This window comes from Cavia porcellus, unplaced genomic scaffold (genome assembly GCF_034190915.1).
Source record: "Cavia porcellus strain 051 isolate PalLab524CR breed Dunkin Hartley unplaced genomic scaffold, mCavPor4.1 scaffold_24, whole genome shotgun sequence".
Lineage (NCBI taxonomy): Eukaryota > Metazoa > Chordata > Mammalia > Rodentia > Caviidae > Cavia > Cavia porcellus.
The window spans coordinates 13,029,022-13,053,739 of NW_026947507.1; the positions used below are offsets into that span (position 1 = coordinate 13,029,022).

Here is a 24,718-nt window from a genome sequence, read left to right on the forward strand (position 1 = left end):
TTTGACATCCTCATCAGCAGTGAACCAGGTTTCCATTTTCTCTACATCTTTATAAACATTTGTTATTTTCTTTTTTGTTTTGTTTTCTTCATTAAGAACTACCCTAATGGTTGTGAAGGGTGTCTCAGAATGACTTCAATATACATTTCCATAAGAATGAGTGACAGAGCCTCTTTTTATAGGGGAAATGTTGGTTGAGTTGTATTTGGTTTTTTTGTGTGTGTGGTTACCAAAATGAGATGCTAGTGTGGTTTGAGGAACTGAGTGTCCCTCATTACAATATGTATAGCATACAACACAAAATCATTTTCAAAATTTTGAGATGTTGTACAGCTGATAAAACACACATTGGGAATTAAGTAATGCCAGGATGAGGTGAATCAGACTGCACTGGTAAATGAAAAAGCAGATAAAAGTACCCAGCCTTCTCATAAATGCTAGAATTGGAAACTTCCTTAGTGATTGTAGTCTTTCCTGTTGAAATCAAATAACCTCCTTAGGGTTTGGTGGCCCCAGACGAAGCATTTAGTGAATTTTGTTGAATTGTGTAGTAATTTCTTTTTTCTGTTTTGAGTCCTAAATTTTCTAAGGAGAAGAAATTCCAAATCTGGACATGAATTAATTGTATCAGCTCGTGGAAGGACAACCTCTCCTCTTAGTGAGAAAGGTTCAGCATGTCTGTGATGTTTCTGGGTAGAGGGGAGTCAGAGCAAGCTCAAAATAACAAGTAGGAGTTCTAGAATTTAAATATGACCTGCTCAAAACGGTTCATACTACTAAAGTGGATGGGAACTTTTTTTTTCTGTAAGTAAATTTGTTAAGTAAAATGAATAAAAGCATATGTATATATTGTGAATTAGAATGAGAAACTTTTCATTTGTTCTGACGAGCTGTAGTAGATAAAATTGAATGAAATGTCAATTGCTGTGTTGTTGGCTTACTTTATGTGTTGCTCAAACTTTTGGTTTTTTAAAATTTTAAAATTTTTATTTTAAAGGGGGTAAAATTAAACACAACAAAACAGAAAAAATGGACATAAGAAAGCAATGTAAGAGATATAAATTTCAAAGCTAAATGACCTGAGATCTTCACTATCTATCATATTGTCTCTTGTTTTCTTCCAAATAGTTGTCCATGTCTTCGCATACAGAGAATTCATACAAAACAATATAGTATAAAACTGATCCAAACAGATTGAGGAAGGCATTTTGGGTCTTCAAAACCAGACAATAGGGAAGTCACTAATGGCTGTTGTAGAGTCTCTTGTTCTCTTCAGAATAGCTGTCCATACTTTCATGTATATTGAAGTTCAACAAATAAAGCAGGTGGGGAGGGGGTGTTGCTTGGTTTCCCAGCCCTCTGGGTCCCAGCATGGTGCGGGTCCCAGTAAACGCCAGTGGCTCCCATCTTGGGCCTCTGCAGCCTGCCACGCTCACAGCTGTTCACTGGTTGGGGCAGGGGGTGTTGCTTCAAGCTGTTTTTTTAAAATGAATTAACCATTTCACCGCCCAAGTTCTGAAATGGCCAACAGACCAACATGAGGGAGCTGCCGGCCTTGATTTAGGGCCAGCAACTTTTCTTTTCTATCAGCCCTTCTCAAAAGTTTGGCCTCTATAGAATAACATAGCCCAGCATGGTAACGAATTATAACTAAGACTGAGTTACAGCTAATTGGGAAGAAGATGCATAATGTCTTGACCGATACAAAGCAAGTTAGTAAGAGGAATTACTAAACTTTTGTTATTTCCTTCAAGGATGGGACAATATCCTTCAAACTAGCTCTAAGTATTAAGAAAACAAATATGGTAGTGATTAAATTGAATTCAACTGTTTTTCTGCAAGCAAGTACTTTAATAAAACTCTCAAAGGAATTAATTTCTTCAACAAACGTTTCTGAACAGCTGTGTGCGAAGCACTGCGCTGTGAAGATGTAAAGTCGAAAATTTCCCATCTGGATTCCCAAAGAGCTTGTAGTTTAGCTTAGTGAGACAAGCAGGTACACAAGCAGCTGCAGTGACCAAGTTAAGGAGACGCAGGCTTCAGAGACGCACAGCAAGCAGGAGGCCACGGGCCAGAAGAGGAAAGAGCTGTCTCCTGAGCCAGGGAAATCGCGCTGGGCTTCCCCACCTGCTTCTGGACGGAGCCAGAGTGTGTCAGCTGGGGGCAGACGGGCAAGCAAGGCACTTTCGGTTCAAAGAAGAGCGAGAATAGACAGGAAGGGCTGATAATTCCTTCTGCTCCTGGTGGGCGGAGCAAGGGTGTATCAGTCCCACCTGACTGGGGCATGGGTTTCTGTGCTTCCCAATCAGGAAAAGGCTTTGTTTGGGACCAGAGCAAGGTGTTTTTTTGGGATAGTTTCTGAGAATTTATAACGGTTTCCCCCTTTGCATTTTAGAAAATAATGGATAATGGCAGTTGAGTGTGTCTCAGCTGTGCCCCTGCGGAGTATAAGGGAAGACACAAGGAGGGTTGTGCAATTGTAGCTGTAGACTAGAAAAGTGTGGACAGTGCTACTGAACGCTGCTTTGAGACCTTCTCCCCTCCCCTCCCCTTCTCCACCCTCCTCTCCCTTCTCTTTTTTCCCTTCTTCTTCCTTCCTGCTGGGTGTAGAACCCAGGGCTTTGCACATGCTGGGTAAATGTTCCACCATGAGCTACAAAACCAGCCCTGCTTTCGTATGTTTTTCAGGGAACGTGATAGCTAGGTACAAAATGATTTTTTTTTTTTTTGGTGCTCATTATTTGCTTTTTGATTTGGTTTATAAAAAAGAATGAAGTGATTATAAATAGGTTTAAAACAGTCAGATGAAGAGGAGATAGACAATTTTCTCTAATTCGTATAAGACGCTCAACTTAGAGAATCAAAAGAAAGCAGAACAGAGGTGTTCTGTGGGCTTCTCTTGATTAGGAGAACCATTCAGCTCCTCTCAGAGCCACACTGTAAAAGGCCATGGGAGGGATGGAGTGACTGCCTTGGGGTCCAGCCAGCACCAGTGTGGGCCTCAAAGACCGCAGGAGCCCCTGGTGTTGAGGCTTTCTGTCTGCTTCCCAGTCTGACCCAGGTAAAGATGGAGCTGTCTTTGGGTGTGGAGGCCACAGGACCTGAGGTTGACTGATTGTAATGGGAGCTCTGATTGGATATTTGCTGGACTCTTGCCTAGAGGAGTAAGGTTTGAAAGTCTCATCAAAGGCACTAGGTAGTTCTGGGGTGTATTTTAGGGTATCACACTCTGTATGATAAGAAACTGACTGCCTTTTTTAAACAATGATGAATTTTTCAGTGGAGTGAAACCCCACCCACCATCAGCAAAGTGAATGGCATATACACATCACACTGTAAGGAAGAGCAGGTTGAACTCATTTGGCCAGACGCAGACCAGACCATCCTATTGTCTAGGTTAATAGGGATTGTGAGCTGTGTTTTCCAAAGAGTAAGGACCTGCAGCAGGAGGGTGGCCAAAGGGTGTGTATGTGCCCAGGTGTACTTGGGGTTTCCCCTTCAGCAACAGGGGTCCTCATCTGCTGCTAAGCTCCCTGTTACCTGGTCAGCCTCAGGAAAGCTTCCGGCTCTTCCTGCACTATAGCCCTTGATTTTTCCCATGCCGCAGCTCCTCTGTGTTCATCATGGATCGTGTTTGCTGCTGTGCTTCTTCTTGTCTTCGTTTTTTCTTCTTTTTGTTTGTACTGTTGCTCTTTCTTTTCCACTTGAGGATCCTTCCTTGTCTTCCAGGGCATTCAGCTGGCCCCACCTGAACTGGCCCCAACCGAAGCTTTCCAGAGACCTCTCTTTCTTGTATATTTATGCATAATCTAGTACAATTCTCCCAACATGACTTCTGAACAATTTACTTGCATAAAATGCAGGGTCCCATTGTGAGCTTGAAAGAAATGATGGAAGGAGGCTGATGTCGTGACCGAATCAGGGCCTGCTGTGTTACATGCCCATGTTAGGGTATTAGGGAATGTAGGTTCTATCTGGAGACACATAAACACAAGCTCGGTCCTTCTTAGTTTCCTGGTGTAGTGTCAGCTTTAGGACATCGTGCCTTGGCTTTGCCCTGAGGTGCACGCCTCTATCATGGTATAATCCCTCCCTCCCTGTCACTTATCATCCTCTTCCTCCTCTCCTCCTCATCCTCCCACCCCTACTGCTGAGGAATTTAATCAAGGAACTCCTGCATGTTAAGGAAGTCTTTTCCACTGTGCTCTATCCCCAGCCAGTAGTGCAAGCTCTTGGAAGGCAGAGGCTTTATCTCCATGTTACCTTCACCTTGTGTCCCTCATAGGGCTCCTCATGATGCCTGGGCTATAGCGCTGTTCATAGTGCCCAGCTCAGTCCGAGGACTTTTTGAATGAAATGTAGAATAAACATAAGTCAAAAGTTAGATTTTTGTAACTTGAACAACTACTTCTAAGATAACAATATGTAATGTCTCTACTAGTGATGACTGCTTAATGTTATTTTTTGAAATTCTGTATCATTTACTCTTAGCTGTTTTGCTTTTTTTTTTTTTTAAGTTTTTTGTTATACTTACTTTGATTTCCATGGAAAATACATTGCAAATAGTAAATTATGCTTTGTTTTTTAGCTCACTTTTTTTTTTTTACAATAGCTTTGTTTTCCTTATCATTTGTTCATGGTAAGTGTATATATCACAGCATATAGTTAATATCTTTATAATATCTTTTAAATGCCTTTTTTCCCATCCTTTGCTTTCACTGGAGTTTACAAGGAACTGACCTACTTCCTTACACTAAATAATCACTACATATCATTATGTACCAGATGATGTGCTTAATAAATTTGAAGATATTTAGGATGGAGCTCTTGCTTATAAGGACTTTGTACAGAGATAAGCCTGTTTTCAAGCACATAAAGTTAAGAATTTTGGTTGCACTAGAAGAAGGAAGGAATCAATGGTCAAAAGGGTTGGGAAGGGCTAGGGATTTAGCTCAGCAGCATAACCACCTGCCTTGCAGGTGTGTAGTCGTGAGTTCAATCCCTGGTATCAAAAAAGGGGGTGGGGAGTGGGAAAAGTGGGATGCTAGTGCTTTGTGGTGACGAGGAGTACAAATTTTCTTCAGTGTGCATTGTGGAGCCATTGAAAGCTTTTGAGCAAGGCCATACGATGTCTGAGAAAATTAACCTGACCACACTGTGCTAATTGGGAATATATTTTTTTCTCAGGCGACGGACCTTGGATACCCTCTTGTTTCTTGTGGAATAATCTGGCATTGGTTTCTTTTTATTAGGCAGAGCACAGGCTCTACTGTTCAAAGTTTCTTTTGGGAAATTTTAGGGAAGAATAGTGCAATCTCATCTCATACTTCCTCTCCTAATATGAACTGTCTTTTATTTATTTCTTCTCACAGCATCTCTGCCAAGTTACCATTAAGATCTGTTAATTGGTGAGATGATGATTTGGAGAAGTTACAGGTTGTAAGTGGTGAAGTCTGATCTCATCAAACCTCAGTGTTTTATCGTATGCTTCAACAAAGAGAGAAGGAAACCTTTGTGCTTCTGAAAGGGGTTAGCAGAAGGGCGGCAGTTGGGAAAGTACAGTGGACACCAAATCTGATTTCTGGCAGCCATTTGGAAACTGTTGAGAGGCAGTTAAGTATCTTCTAAAAATATTTAAAGTCAGTTCTATAGTTTATGGGGAGAGATGCATTCTCCTCTGGGACATATTTCTGTGTTTTGAGTGGGGAACAATTTTAATTTTAGGTCTCTTTTTCAGTTGGAATTCATTGGTAGTTAGAACAGTTTATTCCAGAAACAGTCAAACTAGTGGAAACTGTAGGTTAGGTCTCAGGTTAGACATAAAGAGTTGAATCATATGGCATGATAAAACGATGAGGGTTCACTGGCAAAAGAAAACTCAGAGGAAACTCCCAAAGGAGAAGTGGCTAAAGAAGGAAGTGTCTGGACCAGCCTGTGGATGTGGAGTGAGGGAGGGAGTCACGTGTTTTTATTCCAGGAAAAAAGACATTGCCCTTCCAAATGAACTTTTTTCAGGACAGGTTTTTTACAGGCAATTGTTGTTTGAAAGGCTTTGGTTTTCAGGGTAGTCTGAAGATGACTGACTTACAATCCTAGGGTGGCAAAGAATTTTGTCCTTTCATGGCTGTAATTTCTTAGGTCTCTTTGTGCTGGCCTCTAAGAATCCTTAACATCTGACTTTGTAAGTACTGAATTCCCTGCTTCCCTTCATCTTTTCTGTGTTCCTAGCAAGGAGTAAACACCTTTGGTAGTCAGTCAAGTATGGAAGGGAAGAGAAGGTGGCTGGGGACTTCAACAACCCAGCTAATTCAGGTTTTCCTCTTCCTGTTAGCCCTTTCTCCTCAAGTCTGGTCTGAATTACCCATTTCATGCTGACCTTTATCCATGCACACTATTTTATTAAATTTTCTCCATATAGAGTCTTGCCCTGACACATGATGGCTTTACTTAGTGATTTTTTGATTTTCTGATGCACTTTTTCCTGGCTTAGTTATGTGCAGCAGAGTCCTTTGTGGAGCAGCAGAAGCCAGCCACAGATCCTAGTCAGCCCAGTGAGGACAACCACAAAGTCAAGTTCATCGTGGACAATGTGTTACTTAGTGAGACTCTATCTCAAAGTACAGCTTAAAAATTTGACTGGGGATGTAGCTCAATGTGAAGGATGTGAGTCCAGTCTCCAGTGCCACATACATGAACACACACACACACACACACACACACACACACACACACAGACTGCACTCGAATTTCCAGTGTGTTGTGTTGCTAAGCTTTGTAGTTCAGCAGGTTAAGCATACCAAATGCATTTTCACTTGATTGTAGCCAAAAGGCTGAGAAACAATACTATACATTTTCAAATTACGATCTTTTCAACTTCCAAAGGCATAACTTTGTGTTGAGGCAGGGAGCATCTGACTAGGTCTTTCCCAGTATATATGAGGAAAAGGAAGTCTTTTCTTGGACTTACACATGACTGACTTACAAGCATGGTGCCAAGAAACCAATCTTAGGAGAAGAAAAAGAGGGATACTGTTTTAAGTGTCCTTTCCAACTCCCAGGAAGAGAAGCCCTACCTTTCAGAGGTCACTTTGCTTCTCCTGTGCTTTAAGGCAGGGCTCAGAGGATGGGCTGATGAGGTGAAAACTAGGGCCATTTCTTTTCTATATGGAAATGAAGCCTGAAAATGGAGCATGAGCTCCAGTCCATATTCTGGAAAATCTGCTGGTGATTCTTAGTTTGCTGAGCTGTGGAAGCTGGTACTGGTGCTGGAGTCCAGGGCAAACACATTTGGTGGTCCTAGCATGCTTTGGAATTTTTTTCTTTTCTTTTTAAATTTTTTATTATTTTGAAGGTAGTAAAATACAACAGAACAAGAGTAAACAAAGCCAATTGAGACAGTGCAGTGAAGTTAGTACAGAACTTCACAGCAGGTTACCAGGATAACAGTAATAGGTACCATAGTATATCTTGTTATCTTCATAGTAGTTCTTTCAATCAGGTAAAAGAAAATCAAATGAAATACAGAACATTATTGAACTTATCAAACAATGTTGAATAGAACAATACCATTAATCAAAACAAAGCAAAACAGTAATAAAAATATTTGCTTTCAAAGAGATGGTAGAAGGAATTCCCCCTTACATGCTGTATTGCACATGGTGAGCCTCCCAAGAGATGCTCAGATGTCTGGCTCTCATTTGCTAACGGGTGGGGGGAGGGATGGTTGATTCTCAGCCCGAGTATGCTCACTGCCATATATCAGGGAAGCAAGCTGGTTGCTTGGTTTCCCAGCACCCGAAATTCCAGTATGGCACAGATCTCGGAAGACGCTGGGTGGTTCTCGCCCTGGGCTGGCTGTAGTTTGCGCTAGCCACGGCCACTTAACAGGGAGGCGAGCTAGCTGGTTGCTTGGTTGCCCATGAAATTTCTAACATCTAATTTTCAAAAGTTATTCTGTCCTCTTAGGCCCAATTGCTTTATATGATTTGTTCTTGAAAATGCTTTTTTAAAAATGTGATGAATTAAAAAATATTTGTAGATGTTCATAATTTATATGATCTGGAAGACAATTTATTTGTGCAACTTCACATAGCTTTCTTAGTTGTTACGGAAGAGGATATTCCATTTGTGTCTGTGATAGATCATTGCAGATTTATTTGTTTTTTGTAAGACATGTTTACACATGACTAAATTACCCAAACAGCACTGCTAGGGGGGATATGGCTGAGTCTAAGGGTGACATGACTGGGAATCTTGTCCTTATTTATATCCAAACATGTAGTGTATGTGTGGTATAAAGCGTTATTCTGGAAGTTTTGCATGTTTCTTCATTTAATCTTCCCAAAGCCTGATGAAAAGAGAGCAGGTTGGTATCCTGCTCAGTCACACAGCTAAGTGAGAGAGGTGGGATTTGAACACAGGCAGTTCATCCAAGCTCATTATTTCAATAGAAGCTGTATGAGAAAATTCATGGGCAAATTCTTTCTTCCTTTAAGTGCCTAGGTACAGATATGACCTGTTCTGTAACTTACTCTCCACGCTTCAGGCTGGATAGCTATAGAATGATTTGCTTGGGTAAAATGTTTATATTCTTCATGAAACTATAACTTGGAACGCGGTCTTTTAAAAAGAGGCAGGGCTCTCTTTGGAGAGGAAGTCCTTTTCCTCAGTTCCTCCCTTACCCTGCTTACATTCTTTCCTTTGTTGGCTTCACCCTTTAAATCCCTCTTTCTGCTTCATCTCCAGCACGGAAGTGTTGACACTTCTACCCCACAATAGGGAGGATGCCAAACAGAGATTCTCAGGTTTTGCAGAACAAGTTTCGGGACTTCAGATTTTATACCTTGGCCTATTTTTGCTACCTGATTCATTGTGATGAATTGCAGAAAATGGGTTTGTTTTTATCGGCACAGACCTGGGGTCACCCACAGTCAAACGACTTCCTATTTAAGGAAAAGTCCCAGCTCACTTATCTCATGTTCCATCTTTCCTTGTGGGTGATTTGTAATTTTCTTTCACTTTGAACAAAGACAGAACCAAGCAGGAAGTATTGGGAAATGGCTTTGTGTACTGTTTCCTGGTCCCGACACAAGGAGACAAGTACCAGCACTAGCAAGGTATCTAAGCATAGTCATCTTCTAATGTTTATGGTTGAGCATCCAAAGAGCACAGGTTGAAAAAAAACCTCATTTCCCAAGGAGTTTACAATACCACAACTCTATAAAGATTGAAGGCCAGTTTTCAGTACTTCTCATCATGGAGCTCAGTGCCTGAGAACCAGCTTTGGTGTGAACTAAGGCGAGGTGTCTTCTGCTTAAAAAATGAGAATCCCAGTGGTTCCTGCCTTATGAGGGTCACTGAGGTTTAGGAGAGCCTGGAGGAGGGAGCACAGTGCCACGTGCAACTAGGTGCGCGGTACATAGTCACAGCGTTACCTCCTGAGACAGAACCAGGGAGCATTTTTAAACAAGATGTTTTGACTTTCGCATGTATATATTTGTAAACAATTCAGTTCAGTAGCTGAAAATGCAAAGGCTTGTTTAAGTACTCCGGCCTTCAGTCTGTGAAGATACTGAGGCTCCTGCGGCTTTACCCCTGTTAGCCTTAGGGCTGTTTCTTTCTTCACGTTGCCTGGAGGAAGTCTGTGTCTGGGACCTCTGAGCTGAATTTCTGCCCATGTCTCATAGAGCGAGCAGCTCAGTGTATATTATTCTTCTCACTTTGTGATGATAGGTTTGCCCTTTTATTCACAACTAAGTGATAAAAGAAATGGGGCAGGTGAACTTTCCAGACAGTTTTTTTGTGTGTAAATTTGTACTTGTGCCACTAGATGTATTTAGTCTTTTTGTTTTACGCCATGGTTTCTGTCCGCTGAGTAGGTCTCATGTTACCGGCAGAGTGGCTCGTGGTTCATCATCTTAGTAAATAACCTGAATCTCACTGTTAGTGTCTGTGTAGACAAATGAGTAGTAAACTCAATTTAATTTGCTATTCAGCAGTATCCTTTCTAATAAATTTAACTTTTGAAGTCAAATATTTAAAATGTCACAGGACAAAGAATAATGGCATTACAAATGTCATAAATTTTTTTGTCATAAATTGTCATAAATGTCATAAATTGTTTTGAGGATAGGAGGGAAGATATTTCAAGGTATTTTTGAATTGTACTAAAGTCTCTTATTTTATAAGTAAGCATTTTCTGTATTAGATTGGTACGTTGGATCACTTGTATTGCATGGCAAACCTGATGTAAAGGAAATAATAGTTTTAAATGGCTACTTCAGATTTCAAGCTTAAAAACATCTAGGAAACATAGCTTCCCACTTTCTAATAGGCAGGAGCAGTTTGCATTAAACTTTTCCATTTAAGAACTAAAAAGTGCTATTATTCACAAAATTAGGCTTAGTCTGTGTCAGATTAATTTGTAATGTAAATATAATTTAAGAAACAAGATGCTGATTTTCCTGTGTGGCATCATAACAGTAATATGTTTCAAGGATAGAAATAACTTGAAATCTACTGCTGGTTCAAAATCCCTTATTTGCAATCCAAAAAGCTCTGAAAACTGAAAGTTATTATCATGACTCATTTGGCAGGATATTCTGCCCTGAATTGACACAAAGCTATTCATAGCTTTTATTTATCCAGATCAGTGTAAATGTACATGTTTCGGTGCAGAAATATTATAGTGTTAGATTAAGAGTTTCTACCTAGATACTACTGGAGAGTGTCACATCCCATATGGTATATGCATCATACTAGCTTTCTAAAATGCAAGACGTTTTGCATTCTGAAACATTCCTGTCCCAAAGATTTCGAGTAAAAGAGGGTAACCTGTTTCAGTCCAGGTAGCCACTGTTGCCAGAGGATTCTCGCTTCCTGGTTTTTCTAAGGACAGACAGCTCCTCTTTATATCTGTTTTCAGGATAACCACTAATAAGGTTCCATCCTCATTCAAAAGTGCCCCATTTTGTCCAGTCAGTTATATGATCACCATACTGCCCACACATGAAATCTTGGAAATGGGCGTTGTGGTGTTGGTGACTATCTATACATCACAGTGAATTCCTATTACAAAACTTTGAAATAAAATAAGATTTCAGAGTATGTTTTGCAAATCTAAAATAATTTAAAGCATTGTTTATAAGAAATAATTTAAAAAATATATATACCACTGCCTTCCTAGGTAGAAATTCCCACAACATATATTTCTTTTTAGGGCAGTTGATTTTCTTCATTGCAGTTGCTGGTGTGTGAGCCTTTTCTAGCTTGTCTACATGCTTCCTTTCTGTTCCCTCTTTGCTTGTCGTGATGACCAATGTATATGTTTATAGCAGTCCTCACTTATCTGTGGAGATTCACAGTGGATACCTAAAACTGTGGATACTAGCCAGCCTCCTGTACACTGCTTTCTGATACATGCATATATGTGATAAATTGTATTTATGAATTGGTACAGTAAGAGGTTAGCAATAAGAATCATAAAATAAAATAAAACAGTTGTAACAATGTACTGTAATAAGAGTTACTGAAAACTTATAAATTGTTTATTTCTGGAATGTTCCATTTAACGTTTTCATACCTTAGTTGACCTCGAATGACTCTTAACATGGAAAGTGAAATTGCAGATGGAAAGGAGAGAGTTTGTAGTGAGTTACTGTCTATTTATTTTAAATATTTATTGAGAAATGGCCTTTGACGTACTTTTAGCCCATGCCTCATATGGAGTCAGACTGTGGAACAAAACAGGATTGATTTGATCTTTGTGGAGATTCTTGTTTAGTGGGGCAGACAGATTTGGGGACCTGGCTCAGCTTCCCTGCTGAGGAAGTGATTTTGAAGCTAAATCTTAAAAATGAATAGAAATTAGTCAGAGAAACAGGGCAGAGGCCTTGAGGCAGCTGCTGGTGGAGTTTATGGGTGCACACAGCAGAGCCTGAAGAAGGGAGCCTGTTCACCTGGCAAGACAGAGCCTCAGCAGTAAATGACAAGGTCCTATTTGTGTTTTAAAGAGAGTGTCCTGGCTGCAGGGCCAGCACTCAGGCAGGGCTGGGGTGGCAGAGGGCAGTCGGGATGGCTGCTTGCTACAGTCTTTGTGGAAGGAATTAATTGATCATGACCACTGGTTTCACTTTCTATTCATACAGTGTCTTAGCTGTTGTCTTGGACAATAGTTGTGTGTGCTCTGCTTGGTACTCTTAAGAGTAAAAGCAGTGACTTAAGTTTTAAGCCAGGCTAAGGCAAGTAGGGCTGAAGATTTATTCGAGTTTTGACATTTCAGGAGGAATTGTGAGAAACAAAAAGCAAAAAACCCTTACTCATGATGGGTCTTTCTTGAGCCAAGCGCCTGAAAGATTAAAAAGTGGAAATTGTTAATGGGTAGAAAGTGAAACTATGCTGGGAATGCTAGCTTTGGGAGCTCTGGTGACAATTAGGCACTATCTGGATTCCCCGTTCAGAACTCAGTGGTGTGGAGGCCTCTGAAGGGTGAGAATCTCAAAATACGCAAGGAGTTGGGGGGGGGGTGTCTCTTGCCTTTACTTTGATTACACCTTAATCTATGAGGTGAGGCAGTGCTGCTGGGGAATCAACTTTGTGTTTTAAATTTTAAATAACCTCATTTAAATATTCACACAGAAGCTGACTGGAGGTGAGTCTTTGGTGCCTAAATTTTAGAGCCCTCCATAACGTGTGCTGGCCAGCTCTCTGGTGGTATCAGTTTTAGTTTACTACACAGCCTAAGAGTTTGCATGAATTATGGACCATCATTGCCCATCTTCCCCAGGAAGTGGGGAAGATTCTCCTTATTCAAACAGTTGTGGTTGGATTGAGAAGCTGCTTGTGGATGGATGGGTAAGTGATTGGTGTATGTACTAAATGGGATCCTGGTGCCTGATTAGGAATAAACTCCCAGCGTTCAATTTAAGGACAATGAAAGCCCTTTTTTCAAGGTTGTATTTGTAGGAATGCTGTAGCCTCCCCCCCATCACATATTTTTCTATTGTCTTCTTGAGAAATCTTTTTCTTTTGAATTAATTTCAGACTTTCACTAAAGTTGTGAGACTAGTACAAAGAATTTTTCCTTGAACCCTTGAGGAGTAACTTGCCCACACTAACGTCCTGTCTGTTGTGAATATTTATGTGTGTCTTTCTTACAGCAGGGACACTTTCCAACACGACCACAACAGAACAGAGTCGGAGAATAAGGCTGGCAGTTGGTACCACTAACCCTTGGACTTCCTTGGAGTTTGGCAGGTATCTCAGTAGTGCCCCCTGGGCAAGAGTCAGCTCCAGGACGAAGCATTGCGCTGGCCGTCCCGACTCTAATCATTCCTTAGTGTTGGTCTTGACATTTTTTGACCATTGCAGGCCAGTTACCTTATTTTTCAATTTGGTCTTCGTTGGTTGTTTCTTTGCGATGAGAGGCAGGTCATCTTTTTTTTTTTTTTCAAGAATATCACAGGCTCTTACATTCTCATGAGTTGTTTATGACTTTGATGTTCATTTGATAATTTGATGAAGGAGGTATCTGTCAGGTGTCTCTGTAGAAAGTTACGCTTTCTGTCTTTTGAATAAAAATATTTTGTGGGAGGTGTTTTGAGATTACATAAGTATTGCAGTCATATAATTTCTCAGCAGAGTTGTGCGTAGTCTGTTGGTGTTTCTTAACTAAATAATTACTGCTTTGGTAGCTACTAAAGGTCCATCTTCTAATTACAATTCCCTCAATTTTTATATTTATTAAATTGGCATTCTCCCTGTGGAAAGGCTTTCCCTTTTTGCTTCCTTATTCGTGGATCCCCATGTTTTAATCTTTTTTTTCTTTAGTAATGGGAATTGAACTGGTAGCCTTCATACTGAGCTACATTCCAAGCCTTCAAGTCACTGAGTTGTCTGAGCCAGGTTCAAACTTGAGACCCTTCTGCTTTGGCCTCCCAGATATGGAGATCACAGGCATGTGCCATCATACCCAGCTCATTATCTATTTTGATGCTCAAATTCTGTGACATTCCATCACTCCCTCAAGTTGGGGGTGTCCTGTGAATATGTTCCCCAAATCTTTTAAGGACCTGCTTACTTTATGGCCCCAAATTAGTGGGTAACCATTCTGGTTCAGGCTGGTCTTTGGCTTTCCCTGTCCTAGTCTTGAAATTGGCCATAAGACTGCTGGGCTCCTCTCTGGAAAATGGAATGGGATTTATGGTAGAAACTAGGATTTGGGTACCACCTATGCCTGTTGCTATTTGTCTGTGAGTGGCCATAGACTTACACATATTTTTTGTATCTATATTTATTTCTATATTGAGATAAATGAAAAACTATGAGTTCAGACCTATTGCTTGAACCCTAACTGGCCACCCTGGATGATGCTGGTTTCCTTTCTTTGTGCTATATCTCTTTCCCCAACAGTGAGAAGCCTGACTCCCATTGCGTAGCTACTCTGTTGCCTGCCTGTACCCAATCTCACATTCCCTTGGCTGCCCCTGTCAGGGAGGATGCCCTCCTCACCTCCTCTCCGCTGGTCCCTGCCTCTGTGCAGGGCTGCTGGCTGCCTGCACGAAGCCCTGCTGCTCAGCTCTGGGCTGCCTTCCTCTACCTGTACCTGGCCTCGCTGCCCACAGGGCCTCGGTGCTCTGCCTGCAAGGCTCTGCTGAGACTCCTCCCACATGATGGGCACTTTCTGTGTGTCACACACCTGCCTCTGCCTTCTCACCACACCATGTCTACTCTGTTAGATTCCTACAGCAGCCATAACAAATCCCACAAACTGGGCAGCTTAAAACAACAGACGTTTATTCCCTTACAGTTGTGGAGGCCAGAAGCCTGAAATCAGGTGCAGGCAGAGTTGGTTCCTTGTGGGGTCTCTGAGGGACAATTTGCTGTGGTTTTATCTGTCTCTTTTGGCCTCTTGTGTTTGCTGGTAATTCTAGGCATTCTTTAGTTTGTAGATGAATCCTTCCTATCTGTGTCGCTGACTTCAGATGTTAGTCTTCTTTTGGTGTCCAGGTTTCCATGTTAGAAGTATGTCGATCATGATCAACCTAGCAGCAGTTGGCGCTCAGAACACACCACCTCAAACTATGACTCTAGGAGTCGGAATGCATCACCCTAAAACACACTTTGTGTTTCAAACTCATTATTCTAGGACACTATAGATAAAGGAATAGATTTGGGAAGTCATGCTTTGAGTTAAAAGGTGGCATCTACAAAGGAAATTGGCTGGATGTAGTGGTACATACCTGTAATCCCAGTACTCGGAAGGCTGAGGCAGGCAGAACGCTGCAAGTTAGGGGTAAGCCAGGGGTTACATAGTGTGTTCCAGGCCAGCCTGAACTGCATAGTGAAGCAAAGAAATAAATCTATGTTAGTAAAAATATTTGTGTCTGAATGATGATTGCTCCAAATTCATTGTCCGAGAGACAATAAATGCATAGGAAGACAAACCTTGTGTGATCCCCGTAACTTTTGTAGCTACTGCCCTCCAGAAGGTCCCAGACTCTGTTCCTTTCTGTAGCCCAGAAGGCTGTATCAACCTCTGTCATCTGCCTCTTCTTCAAGTCTCACATCCAGGGGACTCACTGCACATTTAAGTACTTAAGTATGGTTTCTCTCATTAATCTGTGTCATGTCCCCTTAATTCACAGCCTGTTCCGAGAACCAGCACAGGTAGGAGGAAGCATTTCTCCTTCCTCTGAAGGCCCATTGTGAACCGGCTTCACTTCAACTTGTTGACATTTGCAGAGGCCTCATGAAGACAGCAAGGGAGAAAGACAAGATAGAGGGAAGCTCTCTCAGTTGTTTTGAGAAGAATGTTCTTCTTTTCAGATTGTTCTTATTTTTGGATAAAAATTAGAGGAGATTGGCAAATTCAAGTCCTACCTGGGCAATTTAGTAAGACCCTGTCTCAAAGTAAAGAAATATGAGGGCCGAGGATGTAGCACAGTGGTAGAGCTCCCCTGGGTTTGGTCCCTATTCCTGTAAAAAGTATCAGGGTACTCTATTGACATGAGGACTGTCTTGGAAAACTTGGAACTAACAGTGAAACTTTACTGCCCAGGATTCCTGTGCTGTGAAGCCCCTCTGGCTCTCCAGGAAACAGGTTTACCTTCTATGCATGCCTCACTAGGATTGGGGTATATTCCCCCCCGCCAACAACCCCAGCTGCCCAGTCTTGGGCTCCGCGGTCAGCCAGGTGCATGCCCTGGGTTCTACAAGTGGCATTTGCTTGGAGCACTTGTGGATAGACAAGCTATCACAAGCCCTATTGGGGAAAGGTCTGCCATGTGGGGAAGCCACTCATTGCATGGCTGGTAGTTTGCACTGGTAGCTCGGGCAGTGCACTTTATTGCCTGATGACTGATAACCTATCTCTTCCTGTGCTTTTTTCCCCATTTTTATATTCTGAGCATTCCCATACAAATTAAATACTTTTCTATTATCCCAGTAGTCCATAAGTTTTATGCCTGCACAAGTTATTATTAGTTTGCAATTATTGATCAGATCAGACTAGGCACTTTATGTTTCCTTGTTTAATCCTTATCACAGACTCTGAGAAAGCTATCCCCATTATCCAGCGGAGAAAACCAAAGCATAAAGTATTTTGGGTTCTGCTATCCTGTACGTCTGTTCTTGAAGTATACCTTGAGAACTGGTTATGGTTACCCAGACTGCCACCACTCCTAGACCTCAATAGCTTCTATAGTTGTGGAGAGAGTGGAGGAAACCAGGGAATCTCTGAGTTTCTTAAGGGAGAGGGAGGTTGATTTCAGGTCACAAGTCCCTGATCCTTATCTCATGTAAGATTCAGGGATAAAGATACGGCATAGCACATGTTCATTCCTTGCTCACTTATGATGGGCACAAGAGCCCAAGGGCACTTCCCTGGTCACAACACTGCCTATTTCTGGGTATCTGTGCTGCCCTGGAGCCATGATGTCCATCAGACCTCGAATGCTGGACAGTGTCCTACATTGTGGCCACCATCCTCCTCCATGACAAGGTCATATTGGGACCCTGTGGAGTCATGATGGCTGTTAAGAAGTTCAACTAGTAACTAGCAAGAGCCAGACAAGATTGACTGTCACTAACATCCAAATATTTCTTAGCGGTATCCTTAGTAAGGGTTGTAGTAGCAGTTGAGTCTACATTGGTCAGGGAAAACTTGGAAGAGTAGGTTCTCAACTGTCCCCTGAAAGCTAAGAGAAAAATGACTTGATATTGAGTGTTACAGGACAAACAGGACACTGGGAGATTTAAGTAGGGCAAAGCAGAGTTTTTGGGCTGAGGAGTTTGGCATTCCTAAGAGGTTCTGATATTAAAAGAGATTATTTTCCGAGTGGGAAGGAAAATGGCCTCATGGCTCAGTGTTTGCTCTTCATGTGCACTGACATGCAGGAGGTGGAAATGGACAAATACTAAAAGTGCTCAGTGCTTTTGTGGTTTTCAGAACCTTAAATAAATATGAATGTGAAATTGACACGAAGGTAGTAAAACATTAGCTTTCTGTGGGACTTATTTGTGTTCCCAAAATAGTTTTCTAGGTTAATCAGTAACAGGCCAGACAGGGCACACTTAACTTCTTCTGCTTTCAAAAGACCCCTCAAAGTCTCGGGTAGATGGCCATGCGTCAGACCTGGTGACCCTGTTTTGTGAAACAGAAACTCAAATGAAACAGAGAATATACCCAAGTGATGCAACAGGAAAAGTTCCTGCTGGTTGTTTCCTGTTGCTCTTAAAGAGGAGAAGGGGGAGATGGGTGGAGAGAGAAAAGTGCTTTTATTTTGGCATATGGGAGTGGAGAAATAATTGTTTTCCTAGTGTAGACTACAAAAATAAAGCTCAGGTTGGCTGGGATATTCAGTATGTTCTCCTAATTCCCTCTTATCTATCAGCAAGATAATGAAAGGGGTAGGAAGCATGGGCTTCTGAGCTGGGTAAGACAGCGTGGAAGACTGCTTGCTGGGCGGCAGGTCTCTCTGCCCCTCCCTGTGACCCCTGTAGCACTGGTCTCCTGTGTGAATACCGAGTTGGACAGAAGTGTGGGGGCCTCTGTACCTCTTAATGTGGATCTCATTAGGCTGGATGTTTGTACATCTTCCAAAAGCTAACTGAGAGCCCAGGACACTTGTTTAAATTACAGCTCTGCCACTCAGTAGTAACTCTGTGACCTTGGGCAAGTATTTAACCTTAAATGCCTCGGTTTCTTCTTCCACAATTGGGAACTAGAGCAGTTATCTATCCAATAGGGTTGATGTGACTCTAGTGAGTTAATACTCCCGATGTGCTTAGAAGCTGGCTAACCCCATTATGCACTCACTGTTGTTAATATCCCCGGGGTGGAGTGTGAGGGTACTCTGTCCCTGCCAGCTGGCGGTGTTTCCAAGGGCCTGCTGGTCTCAACCTGGATCAGACAGTCACTCACTTGGAAGGTCACTGCTCACCAACAGGCTGCGTCCCAAAGGTGACTGAGCTTACAGAGTGACTCAGCCCTCTGAAGACTCAGCTTTTCTCAATGGAGTGGTTTCCAAGTCAGAAGGGGAATCTGCTCTGTAGCATCTCCACAGGGGGGTCCCATGCAGATACTTTGTTTCTGCCAGACACTTGAGCAGGCCATTGTGATTTGTAGATTAGAACCAGCCTGGAAACTTTGTTTCTGTCTTTGGTGAGAAGAGTTTCCCTATTCATGCCAGCTACATTGAGGTAGGTTTTCAGTAGCCACATGTGATTGGCAGCTACCTTTTTGGGCGTGCAGATAAAGAGAAAGTTCAGTTTTGCAAAATGTCTGCTGGACAGTGCTGGTCTGTACTTCTTGAGTAGCTTTATGGTGCTGCAGAGTACCGTACAAGACTCTTTCTACTTTTATCTATTAATGCATTTAGCAATGTTAACATAGTTTTCCAGCTTCAGGAAAGCCTTTGTCTCTCTCAGTAGATTAAAACACATAAAAGGGAAATAGAGATTGGAATGCAGCCTAAAATACATGGTAACCATTAGAGGCAGTGTGTTCTATGAATTCAAGGGAAAGGAGGATGTATATGTCTTGAGTTGGCAGGACAGGCATTGTAGAGACAGCATTTGAACAACACCCGCAGAGGGGTGGATGGATCTTCCATGGATGGACATTTTTCTTGAGCCTCTAGCCGTATACATCTCATTGTGCATAGTTTCGTTTAGGACATTGCCAAAATATCTCAAACCTAAAACCCCAAACCAATCTCAGAATCTCCCCTGTTAAACCTTACCCATTCCCTTTGTAGCCCCACCTCTCACTTGGTTTGAAAAAAGAATAAAGGAGGTCACAGAAATCCCGAGGTGCTTAAAGGAGAATGAGAGTTGGAAATTCAGAAACAAGAGCCCCCAAACTTCTATTTTCCCTGTGAAGTTAGAGGAAAGATCCTTTGCTGTGACTGGTGGGAAGTGAGTTAGGAAGTATGAAGATTGAAAGATCTGCAGTTGCTTCTTTGGGAAGCGAAGTCAGGAGCTGAGGAGGAGAAGAAAGGAGATCTGCAGAGACTGACAGCTCGGATGAAGTGATAAGCCCTAAATCCGTAATGAGACTGGCCTATCATGAATTTTTGCAGTGGGAGCAAACAAGAGGGAGACAGTTTGATCCATTTGCAGTGGGGCAGTGGTAGAGCTGCTCAGTGGGGAAGTGAATGGGGCCGGAGAATGGGCGTTCTAGGGAGGGGGACTAGCAAGTCAGGTCAAGACCCAAACAGGCGATTCAGGGAGATAGTGCGCATTGGCAGTGGTGGCACACAGGGTTCTGTGAATGCAAAGATGAACTAGGATGCCCAATAGTATTTCAAACCTAGGGAGGGCATTCGTAGTCCTTGATGAGGAACTGACTCTTTCCTAAGGGCACTAGATGAAAAACCAGTGAAAGGTTTCTAAGCATGTGAATAATCAGCACAGATTTGTTTTTGAGATTGTGGAATCACAGGTAGAATGCGAAAGTGGATGAGGCCAGGATGGCCTTGAAATGGATGTTGCTGTACAGTACAGGCCAGGAATGAGCTCTCTTAACGAGGCTGCACCAGTGAGCATTGCAAGAGGGTTTGAGGAACAGGGACACCAGACCGAAGCGTGCAGTGACTAAATGGCATGAGTGGGAGGGCGAGGGTGGGGCGGGTCAGGGGAGAGAGGGCTCAGGAGGGACATCTGGCTGCTTTCTCATTAATGTGCTTAAATTGGGTTTCTTAAAATTGCCCCTGGGACTGGCTCAGAGAAGCACACATCTGCACGAACATGACACGCGACAGGTATTTTCAGAACTCTGTCTGGAGAACGACCTCATGTTCTTGTGAGGCGGCACTGTTTTCTGGAATGACTGCCGATTCACCTTTTGTACAGGAAACCCAGGGACATGTTGGTGTCTTTTCCAGCACTCAAATTGAAGCCGTTTCTTGGTCTGCTGGTGATTGTGAGGAAGTAGCATATGTTAATATCAGAGGCTGAATCTCATTGCTTGAGGCACCAGAGTAGTGTGTGCCCAGACATGGTAAATTTTGTGAAGTAACTGGAAAAGTCTCCCAAAAATCTTTTTGCCTAATAAGAAAAGTCCGGATAGAGTGGCAAATATGGTTAACTAGCATCTGGGTGAGTCACAGTGTGGGAAATTTGTTTTGTGGCAAAAGAATGATAATTACACGTGCACTTATTTCCCATTAATCATGAATTCTGCTCACCCTTGTTCTCCCCCTTCCCCATGCTCAAAAGCCTTTGGGCCAGTGGATACTAAATGCCAGTGACCCCCTCAGTAAATGCGTAAAATAAAGATGCAGTCAATGATACAGAGGTTATGATACAGCTGATTTCTCTTACTCACTTTGTTGAAGTTTAACAACACTTTTAAAATTCAGTGTTGTGTAGATGCAGATAATATATACAGTTCAGAGGTTTGCTTTTTCTGTGTCTGGCATTCCATCCAAATGTTAAATGTCTCTCTAATTTCATGACCACCAAATGTCAACTTTGCCTTTCACGGTCCCATGAGGGTAAGTAGAGTGATCCTAACAGATACTGTAGGCAAAGAGGTACTAAGCATAGCCAAATGGGAAGGTTGTACTCACACACGCACACACACACACACACACACACACACACACACACACCCCACATCCCTGTACATACACTCTCAGGAAGCATTTCAGCCTAATGCAATGCTTTTTCATGTCTGGTGGCCATGACTCGGTATAACAGAATGTGATATGGTGTAAAATTGACACAAAAGTTTAATGAAACAATATGCACTTTATTTGTGTAGTCCTTTATGTTTTGTATTCTATATTCCAGCATATTAAAATTAAATTTAAAATGTGGATCGTAATCCAGTAATACTAACCTTAATCCAATAAACTGATTCCATGACTTCCTATTGGACTGTTACCAGAAGTTTGAAAAACATTGGTTCCAGCATATCCTTTGCAGGAGGCATATCTGGATTTGAGTTTTAGCTTAATGGATGTTGAGTTTGGTAAGGAACTTCATTTCCTCATCTGTAAAATGAGGGGAGATACAGTACCCCATGTAGCTTGCTGGAAGGTTAAAGAAATAATGCATGAAAGCATTTGGCTTGGCATCTGACTCCTGTAAGCACTGGAACAAATTTTGTGATGGAAAAAATGATGATGATTTTCAGTGTTCAACTTCAACTTTCAATTCATGAAATTGTACATGGAAACTCTTACTTTTGCTGAAAAGGTACAAAATAGTGTGAAGGGCGTAGAGTATCATATAAAAGGCCCTTGTATTTGGGGAAGGACTAGTGAAAAAATACTGTGAATGTGTGGTCACTTGTGTCTCGTTTTGTTTTCTGTAGATTCTTACAGCCACCATCCTGAACCAGAGAAGTACTTTCTGACTTGTCTCTTGCCTCTGTTTGGCTCTGTATCTAGTGCAGCTTGGTTTGTGATACTGATACGTGACTTTTCTGAAGCCACACACTTGGAAATCTCTAATAACTTTTTTAGACAAGATCAGACTTTAGCCAGGCATTCGAGACCCTCTAGAAAGTCTTGGCTTCAAATCTGTCATCTGGAGGCCTTGGGGGCCTCGCACATTCCGCCCTTTCTCTTCCCTGTTCGTTGTTTTCTCTTTTCTTTATTTTATTCATTTTTTTCTCCTCTTCTTCCTTTCCCTTCCCCTTTGCTGGTTCTTCACCCCCTCCTCTTCCCATTCTCCCCCACTCTGGTCCTCCTCCTCCTCTTCCTTCTTCTTTTTCGTCATGGGTTACCATCTTAGCTATTCTTTTCCTCATTTGTAAAATGGGAACAGTAACAGGTAAGAGCCGTCCTGCAGGTTAGAGACGGCCAGTGTTAAATACTCAGTGCAGGACTTGCTTCCCACGAAACCCCACCCAAGCTGGTACATAGGGAGGTTGCTCTGCCTTCTCAGTGGACACACATTCCTCAGCCGTGCTTTTGGCTTTGGACACAACCTTTCACCTCCCCTGACTTGCCTGCTGTCTTTCCTAGGCCTAGGCAGGGCCTCGCCATTTAAAACTTCCTTTGCCATAAAGCTTTACAAACCCACTTAATAATGATTTATGCATTCCTTGTGAACTAGTTAACTCAGCTGGCAATTCATCTTATACCTCTTCTGATCTGCATTGCAAGGTTTTATTATTATAATTGTAGTATTATTAGTTGGCCTTGTATGATTTGTGTCTCCCTCTGCCAGCTAACTTATTAGTTCCCTGAGGGTAATGATCACATCGCACACATCTTTCAGTCCTCCACAGCACTTAGCACAGATGCTGGTATCCCCATGTGTTTAAGAAATGTCTGTTGACAAACCGGGTTAGTAGGTACTGAGACGGCCACGGCGAAATTCAGGAGTGTGCAGTGGTTAGGGCTGCGAGAGAAGGTTTAACGGATCAGAATAGGTTGGAGTCAGCTTTTATTGGAGAAAACAATTGCCGGAGATTGAGGAGACGGATGGTTGTTAAGTGACAGAACCCATGTCGCTGCACAAGAAGTGGGACGGGGCGTTGCTGTGGTCAGGTTCTGTGACGCAGGCCTCAGCAGTGGCCCTCTCCTTAGTCACTTAGCTCGGGTCTCTGCCCAGCTCTGAGCCATCTCCTGTGACTCGCTTCCTGTCAGCTGATGGACTGTGGCTCCGCAGGCAGAAAAATCTCTTAAATTTTTCGGAGTGAAAATGGTTTGATTTCATTTTCATTCTTAAAGGAAATGTTCTCTAGACAGAAGACTTTTAAATGGCAGGGTTTTGTTTTTGTTTTTTCCAGTGTGTCTTCCATTGTTTCTTCTTTTGGGTAGTGACTGAAAAGGTCTGAGGCTTTGAAGGGGTTTGTGAATTTCTTGCCTATTGTTTTCTGCAGGTAATGAGTCTATTTTTCCCCCTCTGGAGGATTTTATGATGTTTGTCTATCTTTTGGCAAGCATTCCACCCGTGAGCCACAACCCAAGCCCTTTATGCTTTGGTTTTAGCAGATGTTCTGCAGTGTGCCTAGGTGTTTTTTTTATTTGCATTTGTCCAATTGGGCTTTGCAGGGATTCTTAAATTTGGAAGGTTATTGGCCAGTGTCTTTTCAAATACAGTTTCTGCCTCATTCTTTCTCTTGCCCTTGTGCAATTCCAAATTACCCATATTTTAGAAAATGTTTATTTTTGAACATTTATCTGACCTTTTCATTTCCCCTCTCCCCCTTGTTTTTCTTTTGGCTTTTTGAGACAGGGTCTTGCTATGTAGTTTAGGTTGGCCTTGAACTCACGTGTAGTCCAGCCAGGCTGGCCTTGAACTTTTGGTGATCCTCCTGCATCAGTCTCTCAGGTGCTGGGATTACAGGTGTGCATCACCATGCTGGCCTTACCCCTGTTTCATTTTCTGTATTTTCATCTGCCCTGTCTCTTGGCTCTGTTACATTTTTTCCTCTGTGTTGAAGCTCAAGTTAAACCAATCCATTGTGTCCCTTGATTTATCTTGTGGTTATCTTTCTATTTTTTTTTGATAGCTTCTAGTTTTCTGCCAAAAATGTCCACCTTGCCTTTTGGTTCCTTAACCATGTTAGACGTAGGCTTGTTTTGTATTGGAGATTGAACTCAGGACCTTGCATGTGCTAGGCAAGCACTCTATCGCTGAGCTACATTCCAGTCCAGGCATAGATATTTTAAAGATTGCATCTGAATAATTTGGTCTGTATATTCATCTAATCTCTTTAAGACCTGTACCTGTATTTCTGTGAATCTGTTTATATTACTTATTACTTCCCACTGTTTTTTATTTTATTGCCTTTTTAATTTTATCTTCGTACTCCTAGTTATATTGATTGAATACTGGTGATGGGCGGATGAAAAGCTCCAGAGATAATATGAAACCTCAGATAATGTTCTTTTTAGAGATAAGATTCACATTTATTTCTGGTAATTTCAGACCGTTTTAATTTGATCAAGGGTTGAGAAGATTCAAAGTTGGGCTTTGATCTTTGATATTACACGATATATTTCCATTTACTTTTATTACTTACAAAGCGTGGGTGAGGTGGTTTCTCAGACTCCCTCTTCCTGCTTAGTTATTGATCTACAATTTTTGTCCCTCTGATCACCTGAGCCCTACTTTTAAGAGACAGCAGATTCCCTGAGCTAGAAGAGGAGCCCTAGATATCAATCTTACCTTCCCTGGTTTCCTTTTTCTCCCAGGCTTTACCTTCCGCATTTTTTTATTCCCTTGTGCTTTAAAACAGATTTTTAAAAATAAATTT

General features: G+C 42.0%; 1 protein-coding gene across 3 annotated transcripts in view; it reads left to right on the forward strand.

Moving 5' to 3' along the window:
- Positions 1 to 24,718, forward strand: part of Irf2 (interferon regulatory factor 2) — an 84,589-nt gene that overhangs the window by 12,873 nt on the left and 46,998 nt on the right. The window contains exon 1 of one of the 3 annotated variants that reach the window (XM_013151663.3): positions 12,610 to 13,254. The exons of the other annotated variants lie outside the window; for them this stretch is intronic. The gene's annotated coding sequence lies outside the window, so the exon portion shown is untranslated. Of the gene's footprint in view, positions 1 to 12,609; positions 13,255 to 24,718 lie in introns of those variants that run through there. 3 annotated transcript variants of the gene reach the window in all.